The sequence below is a fragment of the Pinus tabuliformis genome, chromosome 4_1 (genome assembly GCF_031772625.1).
Source record: "Pinus tabuliformis cultivar Carrire ecotype Pingquan chromosome 4_1, CPIR1, whole genome shotgun sequence".
NCBI lineage: Eukaryota > Viridiplantae > Streptophyta > Pinopsida > Pinales > Pinaceae > Pinus > Pinus tabuliformis.
The window spans coordinates 116,614,401-116,624,699 of record NC_142303.1 but is presented as its reverse complement, the minus strand read 5'-3'; positions in this window follow the sequence as shown (position 1 = coordinate 116,624,699).

Sequence of the window (10,299 nt, the reverse complement as noted above, 5' to 3'; positions counted from 1 at the left end):
TGAAATAGATGATGATAGTGTAGGAATGAAGATTTTTGTCCAAAGTTTAATAGGAGATGTAAGGTCCTGGTTTAGAGCTCTTCCAGCAAATTCCATAGCTGACCCAGAGGCCCTTTACCAAACATTTCTTAACAGATGGGAGAAGAAGAAGGACCCTCTGCACATATTATCCGAGTATGACACTATCAAAAGAGGCCCTCAAGAAGATGTCCTAGACTATTGTGCCAGGTTTAACAATGTTTACAATGCTATTCCACAAAACCTTAGACCTCCACCTGATTTTTCTTTATACAAATTCCCTGATGGATTTGATTCAGACATGGCTTACCAATTAAGGGAAAGAGCCCCTCAAACCTTAGCAGACATGCAGAATGTAGCTGTTAGTGTGGAGGCAAATCTGATTGCCAAGCGAAATAGAGCAAGAGCTGAGAGAAGAACTACTTTTAAAGATGAACCTTCAGCCTTTGCGCAAAAATTGGACACAATCATCAAAGGTATGGACAGCTTTGAAAATAGAATGGGAACTATTGAAAGAAAAGCCTCATGGGAAGGACAGCAAAACAATCCTATCAGAAATCCAAACTTTAGAAAAAATCAGAACCCAAACGTTGGAAGGGCAAGTCCTGACCATGATATAAGACCTCCTTTTCATGAAAACTATGCTGAAGCATCCACATCTAGTGAGTAGATAGATGACACTCACATAAACTTGATGGGTTTGAAAAGTGAACAACAAGTATTTCTAACCTAAGAAGACCAAGATGACCATGATATAAAGCAATTTCAGACCAAGTCTGGAGAGTCATTTGACTTCAAACAAGGATATGATTCAGCTGTCTACAAAGTCCATAAACAATACAAATTAAGAACAAGAACCATTGATGTGTCTGATCCCATCAAGCCAAAGGATGCCAAGCAGCCTAAAAAAGCAAAAGACAAGGCCGCTATCACAGAACCTGCTGATAAAACAGACCCAAAATTAAAAGAAGTGACCATATAGGATGTATCTGACATGCAACCCTCTAATAACCAGCCTTTTGTATCCTTTCCCTCAAAATACAATGTAAATAGAACTCCTCAAAACCTTCCCAAAACAGAACAATCTCAAGAAATCACTGATAACCAAGAGAAGATCACTGAAAATACAATTGAAAAGGGAAAATCTGCCAGTCACAATACTAAAACACAGTTAGAAAAACCTTTTGATTTAGAAGCAGAAATTGGTAAATTAAAGATATCTATTCCTCTCTCTGAGCTTGCTAAACATGATGTGTACAGACAGCAAATCAAAAGATCACTACAAATGCCAGAGAAGAGGGATGATGTTAATGTCTTAGATAATCAACCTGAATTACTTTTTGGTCCTGAAGTCAATGGTAAATCAGGACATGGAGCTGTTCTACCCTTTTATGTCAGTTTGCACATTCATGATAAAGTGTTGCACAATGCTATGTTTGATTCAGGTGCTTCACACAATCTACTGCCCAAAGCTGTAATGGAGAAGCTAAACCTTGATGTCACTAGACCCTACAAAGACTTATTCTCATTTGATTCTAGTCAGGTCAAGTGTTTAAGTTTAATCAAAGACCTTTGTGTGTCTTTAGTCCAATTTTCCAACAAAACGATCCTAATGGATGTGGTGGTTGCTGACATTCCACCAAAGTATGGCATGCTCTTATCAAGATCTTGGGGAGCAAAACTCCAAGGATCTGTCCAACTAGACCTCTCCTATGCCACTATTTCAGTCTTTGGGCAACCAAAAAGGACTGTATAGAGAAACACTGATGAAGTATGTGGTCAGTAGTGAGGAAAAACCCCAAAATTTTCCCATTTACTCAATCCATTCTGATATGGATTCCTTTATATTGTTCAATGATGACAGCTGCCCTCCCACTGATGAGAAGCCTTTGCCTTTAGAACAAGAAACATGCATCAATCAAGAGTCGGTTGCCCATATCCGTCAAACTGTTAAAACAATTAATGCAACCAACATACAAGAAGAACCACTTGAAGCGCAAAACCTAGGTCCGCCCAATCCTAAAATGACTGAAACTCTTAATACTAACCACAAGCAAGAAATCACATGGTATTTAGAGTTTGATGGTTCCGTTAATAAGCTAGGAGCAGGGGCAGGATTATGGATTCACAATACACATAACAGCCATGCAGAGGGTCATGCCTACAGACTAAACTTCAAATGCACCAACAACATGGCAGAGTATGAGGCTCTCCTTTTAGGCCTTAAAATGCTCAAAGCTCTAGGAGCTGCAAAAGTGTCCATTCTAGGTGACTCTGATTTGATCATTCAATAGATCAAAGGTAACTTTGTTACTAATGACAACAGGCTAAGAGCTTATAGGTCTGCTGCCACAGAAATACTCAATTCCTTCACCAAATCCAAGCTTGCTAAGATTTCTAGAAGCCATAACATACATGCTCATAGTCTAGCTACTTTTGCTAGCACTTGCAAGCTGCCCTTTGAGCCCAATTACCACTTTACTGCTGAGATAAAGCACAGGCCTGTTGTCCCTAACAATATCAAAGATTGGAAAGTGTTTGAGGATGATGCTCAAATCAACAATTTTCTTACCTTACAACAAGAATTCTCAAGCTCAAACATTGATGAAGATGCCATGGATGACCCACAACAGCAAATGAGCCAAAATGAGCAAACTATAACAGCTAAAGCAGCAAATCAAATGCTGCACCCAACCATTTTTTATGAGAGAAACATGAAAGATCTGAAGCAAATGCATTTAGATGAAATAGCTGAAGCAGAGGCCAAAGTGATTGATTTAAAAGACAATTTTCTACCTGTTGGCCTCACTCCATTAGAAGACATATTTGATTCAAACAATGTCCACAAAAGCCAAAGATGCAGCCCTTAAACGCTGGTGTGGAAGACTATAATATTGGGACAGCAGAGAAGCCCAAAATGATTAAACTGTCCAAGTCTTTGCCTCCCGATTAGAAACCAAAATATGTTGATTTATTTAAAGAGTTTCGAGATGTATTTGCCTGGAGTTATGAGGACCTGAAGTCCTATGACACGTCAATTATTCAACATACCATTCCCTTAAAGCCAAATCAAAAGCCCTTCAAACAAAAACTAAGGAGAATCAATCCTATGCTTCTCCCTTTGATTGAGAAAGAAGTGAAAAGAATGTTTGAGGTTGGTATCATAGCACCCATTAGATTTTCAGAATGGGTATCCAATCTTGTTCCCACAAGAAAGAAAACAGGGGAGATTAGACTATGTGTGGACTTAAGAAATTTGAACCAAGTCTCCCTCAAAGATCACTACCCACTGCCAAAAATGGACCACATTCTACAAAGAGTAGTGGGGTCTTCAAGAATTTCTTTGCTAGATGGCTTTTCAGGTTTTAATCAAATACTTGTTCACCCGAATTACCAAGACAAGACAACCTTTACAACACCGTGGGGAACCTTTAAATATGTGAAAATGCCTTTTGGACTAAAGAATGTAGGTGCTACCTTTCAAAGGGCCATGGAAATTGTATTTGCCAAGGAAATCCATGATTTCCTAGTGGTTTACCTTGATGACCTCACTCCTTTCTCAAAATCTGATCAAGAGCACCTAAAACATTTGAGACAAGTGTTCCTAACCTATAGGAAATATGGCATTTCCTTAAATCCTAAGAAATCTCTCTTCGGCCTAGAATAAGGCAAATTGTTAGGCCATATCATTTCAAAAGATGGAATTAGAATAGATCCGGAAAGAATCCAAGCCATTTTGCGCAATCCCTTATCCGAGAAACATCAAAGAATTTCAAGCATTCCTAGGAAAGATCAATTTCCTAAGGAGATTTATCCCAAACTGGCCGAGCTGATAAGAATGCTAAATAAAATGTTAAAGAAGGATTCCAAGGTAAAATGGACTTTAGAGGCCAAGCAAGCCTTTTAGGGCATAAAATCTGCCTTAAACTCAAGCCCCAGTCCTCACAAGTCCTCAATTTGATAAAGATTTCATCATTTTTTCATTTGCATCTGAACACACCATTGTTGTTGTCCTTTTGCAGAAAGATGATCAGGGAAATGAAAAGCCTATTGCATTTTTCAGCCGAGCCCTTAGAGATGCACCCTTGAAGTACCAAATCATGGAGAAGCAAGCATATGCCCTTGTTAAAGCAATCAAAGATTTCAGAATTTACATTTTATATTCACATGTGATTGCTTATGTGCCAAATGCTGTTGTAAAAGACATATTAACTTAGGAGGGCATAGAAGGCAAAAGAGGCAAATGGATTTCCAATATCCTTGAGTATGACATTGAGATAAAACCCACCAAGCTGATAAAGGGACAAGCTTTAGCCAAACTGATGTCCGAAACCAATTTCCAAGCCTTATACATTAATCAACTGGACAATGAAAAGGAGCTGGTGACTCCACAGATCAGTGAAGTTTTTTTGCAATCCCCATGGTATGCTGATATATGTTTTATATTGTTAAACTTGTGTGCTCCTCCAGGGTTGTCCAGAACCAAAAAGAGATTTTTAAAGATGAAAGCATCAAAGTTTTGTGTTTTAGATAGTTCCTTGTTTTGGAAAAATCATGAAGCAATATTGCTGAATTGTCTAACTATGAATGAAACTAACAGTGGCATGAAAGAATTTCATGCAGGGGACTGTGGAGGGCACTTATATTGGAAGTCCACTGCTGATAAGATACTAAGGGCTGGTTTCTATTGGCCCTCTTTGTTTGCCGATGTGAGAAATTTTGTTGTTTCATGCCACAAATGCCAAATCTTTGAAGGCAAAAGAAAGCTTCTGCGCTTGCCCCTTAAGCCCATTTCAACCGAGAAGCCTTTTCAACAATGGGGTCTTGACTTCATTGGAGAAATCCATCCATCCTCTTCTGGCTAGCATAAGTGGATTCTAACAGCTACAGATTACTTTACCAAGTGGATTGAAGCCATCCCATGTAGGCAAGCCAATGACTCCACCATCATCCAATTTCTTGAAACCAACATTTTGTCCAGATTTGGCTGTCCTGAGAAGATCATTAAAGATAACGTTGATGCCTTCAAATCCAAGAAAATGATCAATTTTTGCCACAAGTTCCACATTACCTTAGGTCACTCCACAGCCTATTACCCTCAAGGTAATGGCTTGGTCGAATCATCCAACAAGAGTCTAATTAACATCATTAAGAAAGTCTTGGAGGAGAACAAGAAGAACTGGCACAAAAAGCTTGTAAATGCCCTATGGGCAGACAGATTGTCAACAAAGAGATCCATTGGGATGAGCCCATATGAGCTAGTCTATGGCATGGAGGCCAAGTTCCCCTCTTCTTTGGGAATTCCTGTTATCAAATTGCTGCAAGAGATGCAGGCAGAGCCAAATGATATCCAAAGAAGAATAAACCAAACCATCAATTTGTAGTAAACAAGATAGCAAGTGTACGACAGAGCTCAGATTTTACAAGAGAAGCTCAAGAAAATGTTTGACAAAAGAACTAAGGCTGAAGATTTATACATAGGCAACAAAGTCTTAAGATGGGATTCAAGAAGAGAGGACAAAGGAAAGCATGGCAAGTTTGATTTCCTGTGGAAAGGCCCCTTTATTATTTCTGCTATTCAAGGCAACAACACATATTTTCTGAAGAGTTTGGATGGCATCATAGCTAAAGAAGGCCTTGTCAATGGCCGAATGCTAAAGCACTATCATGATCCCTTTTGTTGAACGTAACACAGCTCTGTATACTATCTGTACATTAATATTTGTATTTTCAGCACTTTTTCTTATAGTAGGCCAATAAGAGGGAACAACGCAACAAATTTTGAAGGAAAGATCAAAGAAAGCTCTATTTCAGATGTCTGTTTTTGAAATAAATCCAAAGAAGTGCTCAAGCAGATTTCAATATGTTTACAAGCACCCAAAAGGCAAGAAGCAGAGTTTTAATGTTTCCGTAATTCAGCTCAAAAGGATACTGCATATCAGCTTATAAGAATTCAGTCAAAGGCATTGACAAGAAGGAGAATTTTAGTGTACAAAAACAAGTGAAGATCAAGGCATTCTAACCTGCTGTTCTTGGCTTTTCATCCTGAAAAACCATCCCCAAGTGGAGCCACTGTTAGCCTCCTATTGTAATAGGTTTCATATTTCATGATTGACTGTTTTACATGCCAAATATGTCATCTTTTCATGCTGCAAGGTTCCATATTTCCAAGAAGTTCCATTTTGAAGAATCATACCATTTTTGAAGAGTTTTACAGTTAAGGGAAAGCCAAACAGCTTAATCTTGGCTTCCCTAGGTTTAAATTGCTTGTTTTAGAAGATACAGAATGAATATCTGTCCAAGCAGCTTAAGCTTGGCAGATCAGTAGCTAGGTAGAGAAATGAAGGAGCCCAACTGCTTAATATGGGCCCTTGGAAGAGATAAGGTTTAATTTTAGATAGGAGGACAGTTAAAAGAAAAGAAGACAATCAGGGTCTGCAAGTCTAAGTGCACCCATGCAAGAATAAGAAAAAATTCTAGGTAAGTAGGCTGGGTAAGTAGTTTTGTGGTTGCATAATCAAGCTATGTGATCCATTTCATGTTTTCAAGTGTTATATCTATTCAGATCACAATTATGAGGCAGTTTTTCATTTGGAGGAGCTCAAGCGAGGCATGTCTAACTCCCCCTTCATCTTATTCCCCAAATCATTCACTAACCTCCCCAAAGAGGTCAATATCTACTTGATATCTCTTAGGTTTCATCATTTGTCATATCATTGGCCTAAGTAAAGGTTTGCTTTGCTTAGGAGTACTCTTATTCACTCTATAAGTCATTTTCCCCTTTTAAGTGGCCTAAGATCTCTAAACTTAGTGATTTCTTGTCATTTTCATATTAACTTCTAAACATTATTATGTAAATCCCTATCTATTTCCCCTTCCCCTTACTAAAAAGCACTAAATAGCTCCCCTATGTACATATTCCCATCCCCTGGCACTATAGCCCTATAACATCAGTTTGGGGGAAATGCTAAGTCCATTTGGGGCTTGGCATTAGCCTTTCCGCGTTCGAACCTGGGATTGATTTAGCATTTGGTTAAATTAATAACCATCCCCTTCCCCTCTCTTACCCATAAACCTTAATGTTTTACCTTGCGTGCTCACATTTTCGGGTTTTGTTTAATTATTTGATTAAACTCTACCCCCTGCGCACAAACCAAATAAAACCCACATTACCCACAAACCAAATGTTTTGACCCCCCCGCCACATAAATAAATCAAATATATGGCGGGCCCCTATACACTAACCTGCCGCCAGCTCCGTGCTCCGTCGGCCCTCCGATCCGCCCACCCAGATCCGACGGCTCTCGGTGATTTCGGAGCCGCCCCGACATTCGACGATTAGCCTCCGATAGGCTAGTGATTTCTCCACCGTACCAAAAAATGCATGTCTCCACGCGATTGTATCGGGCGGGCTTTGATAAATACCGCCCCTATACAGAAGGCAGTTCGATGAAACCACAAACCGCCTTTTGTCTCTCTGCCCCTAACGTCAGCACCACGTCGCTGCCACCGCATCTGCCTCCGTCCCTACCCTGCCACCATGTCCTATGCCACGTCGTCAAACCAGTGAGCTGCCACGTCACCCTGCCACGTCACCCTACCATACCGGGAACCGCCGCTGACGTCATGCTGACGTCATCACAGAAAAGGCGCAAAGGGCGAAAATCGTGTCAAAGAGTGCCCAAAATGTGAAACTGAGGTAGTTTTCGATGCGCGATTAGCGCTAAGAAAATTTGCTCAAAATGGAGGGCTTCTCATGGCTTGGCTACCTGCAAAGCCCAAAAATTTGCGGGAGGCAACAGGATTTCTTCATGTATGTTCATATTTAATCGGCCAGCGCCGATAGCATTCTAGAGGCCACGAAAAGCATTTGCAGCAGTTATTTTTGCCTTGAAAGGGCAAAAAAGGAGCGACTTAACAGTTTCAAGCATATCAAGGGAGAGAAAGTGGCCCGATTCAAGTGTTAAAGAGTATCAGAGAAAAGATAAATCCCGGATTAAATTGAAGAGTATCAGTGAAGTGACAAAGAGTATCAGATCAGCAATATCAAAGCAGGTGAACATTAAAGGCCTCCATCCAAGTCAAAGAAGTAGTAAAGGCCATTCAAAGCTCATCAGATTGGGATTAGTGCACATTAAAGCCACCTAAAAGCAGCATAAGCGCCTTAGAGGTGCAGATAAGAGATTAAAGGCACAGTTATAGAGAAACACTGCACCGAGCCACCAAGGACACCATATTAACTCATTTTGATGTAGCTGCCTCTAGCGCAGCTCAAATAAATATATCCTGCATTAACTTTAGGACAAGATTAGGTTAAAGAACTCATTTCCCTCAGATCTGTTTAAGATCTGTTGTAATAGATATTTTTGGATATTTTCTCTATATAAACCACCCTAATTCATTGTTTAAAGGGTTGGTTGGTTGATAATCCTCATTCGAGACTTGCGCTGTATATTTTGAGAGCTCTATAATCAAAGACTGCTGGAATGCTTTGGATGAAGAACTGACTGTTGTGTTATTTAATGGCCAAAGAGTGACTGTGGAATTCCTGTGCTACTACATGGCTCAATAAGTGTTTTCCTACCTCTGTTTACAGTTTACATATGTTTATGCCACCATTGTGTTACCATCTAAATAGCAAGAAAGAAGAATAGCTTAGGTTTTTCTTGACTGCACCCTATGCTCAGTTCTTGTTATTTCTATATGTTTTCTTCAGAAACGGTTATGAATATGCATACTTAAATGATCATGTTTACCCTGTTTCTTTCACATATGACTGTTATTTAGGAATTCTTGACTGCTCCTAGACAAACTTTCATTCACCTTCCCTCTCTATTAGCTAATGAAAGATTCTTAGTTGCCTTTCATCTTTGACCTTCATTCCATCTTTATTCCAGCCTGATATTGTTCTATGTGTAGCTATCTTGCTCTGTATTCCTCTTGTGACCAAGAAAACACAACAACAAGCCCTAATCCATGAATCCATGCCCAATGGTTTGAACTTCTCACTCTATGCATCCTAACTCTGCTTGAAAGCATCATCCTTCCCACCAAAATCAAAACAAAATCCATGTACACCATAACTAGCCTAAAATCAACCCAAAACAAAGTTAAATCATAAAGAGAGAGCCCTCTCTGACTGCAGGTAGGCTAGGACCTGCAGCCCAAAGATTGGTTTGTGGTTACCTCGGTCATATCCCTTAAGGAGCCAAGGGACAACCTGAGTGATAATACTAACCATTGAAATTATTCTCGTCCTTAACAACCTATTATTATATATGGATTATATTAACAATAATTATTAAATAATTTAAATAAATAAGTAAATTATCTTCTTAAACTAACCACTAAAAGTATTTTATTTATTTTTTAATCCTAACTTTTATCTTAATAACCTAACATTATAACTTTAATATATATATATATATATATATATATATATATATATATATCTATATATATTAATAAATTAATTAATTAATTTTTAAAACTAACCATTAAAAATATTTTATGTATTAATATTAAAAATAATAATAATATTAAATTAATGAATAATAATTTGACCTGGGTCCTAAGGTCAAAATTAGCCGTTGGTCGATTTAGTCGTTGGAGTCTCTACTCAGACTATTTAACATGCTAAGCTGGATCTGTTTCTTCAACTTGTCCTGATGATGAACCACACTTGTTGGTTCGGAACGCGTCGACAAATGTCTGTCTACATGTGATTTACGCTGAAGTTATTCTTTCAACTATTATGGATCACAGAAGCCTCAATTCAACTAGAGATTAAAATATAAAGAGGAATGACACTTCCCCTTACTCTAACGAGCTAGAAAGGCCAATAGCTTGACAATATTTTCATATTTAACGAGTCTGAAAAGAGCTTAAAGGAGACTCGTTTTTTAGGAACAAGTGGTGTTTAGGGTAGAAAACTGGTTTCGGGTGAGCTTGAAACTTCTCGAAACATGGTGATGTGAAGAGGTTGGCTAACAAGACCACTCATCGCAATTGTTCCTGAAAATGGTAAACAATCAAGTGGAAACGTATGATTGGCCAAAATGATGGAGGTGATGGCAGGAACACAACCAAGGCTCAAAAGGCTGATAGCATGGCAATCACAAAGGTTATTTACCGAAGGTGGGTTCATTTTTTAACGAGCTTAAACTGTGGGGAACTATGCTCAGTGGTAGGTTTATTTTTTAATTAGCTTGAATCATGCGATAACATTGCTCATTGGTAGATTTATTTTTTAACGAGCTTGAATGATGCGATAACATTGCT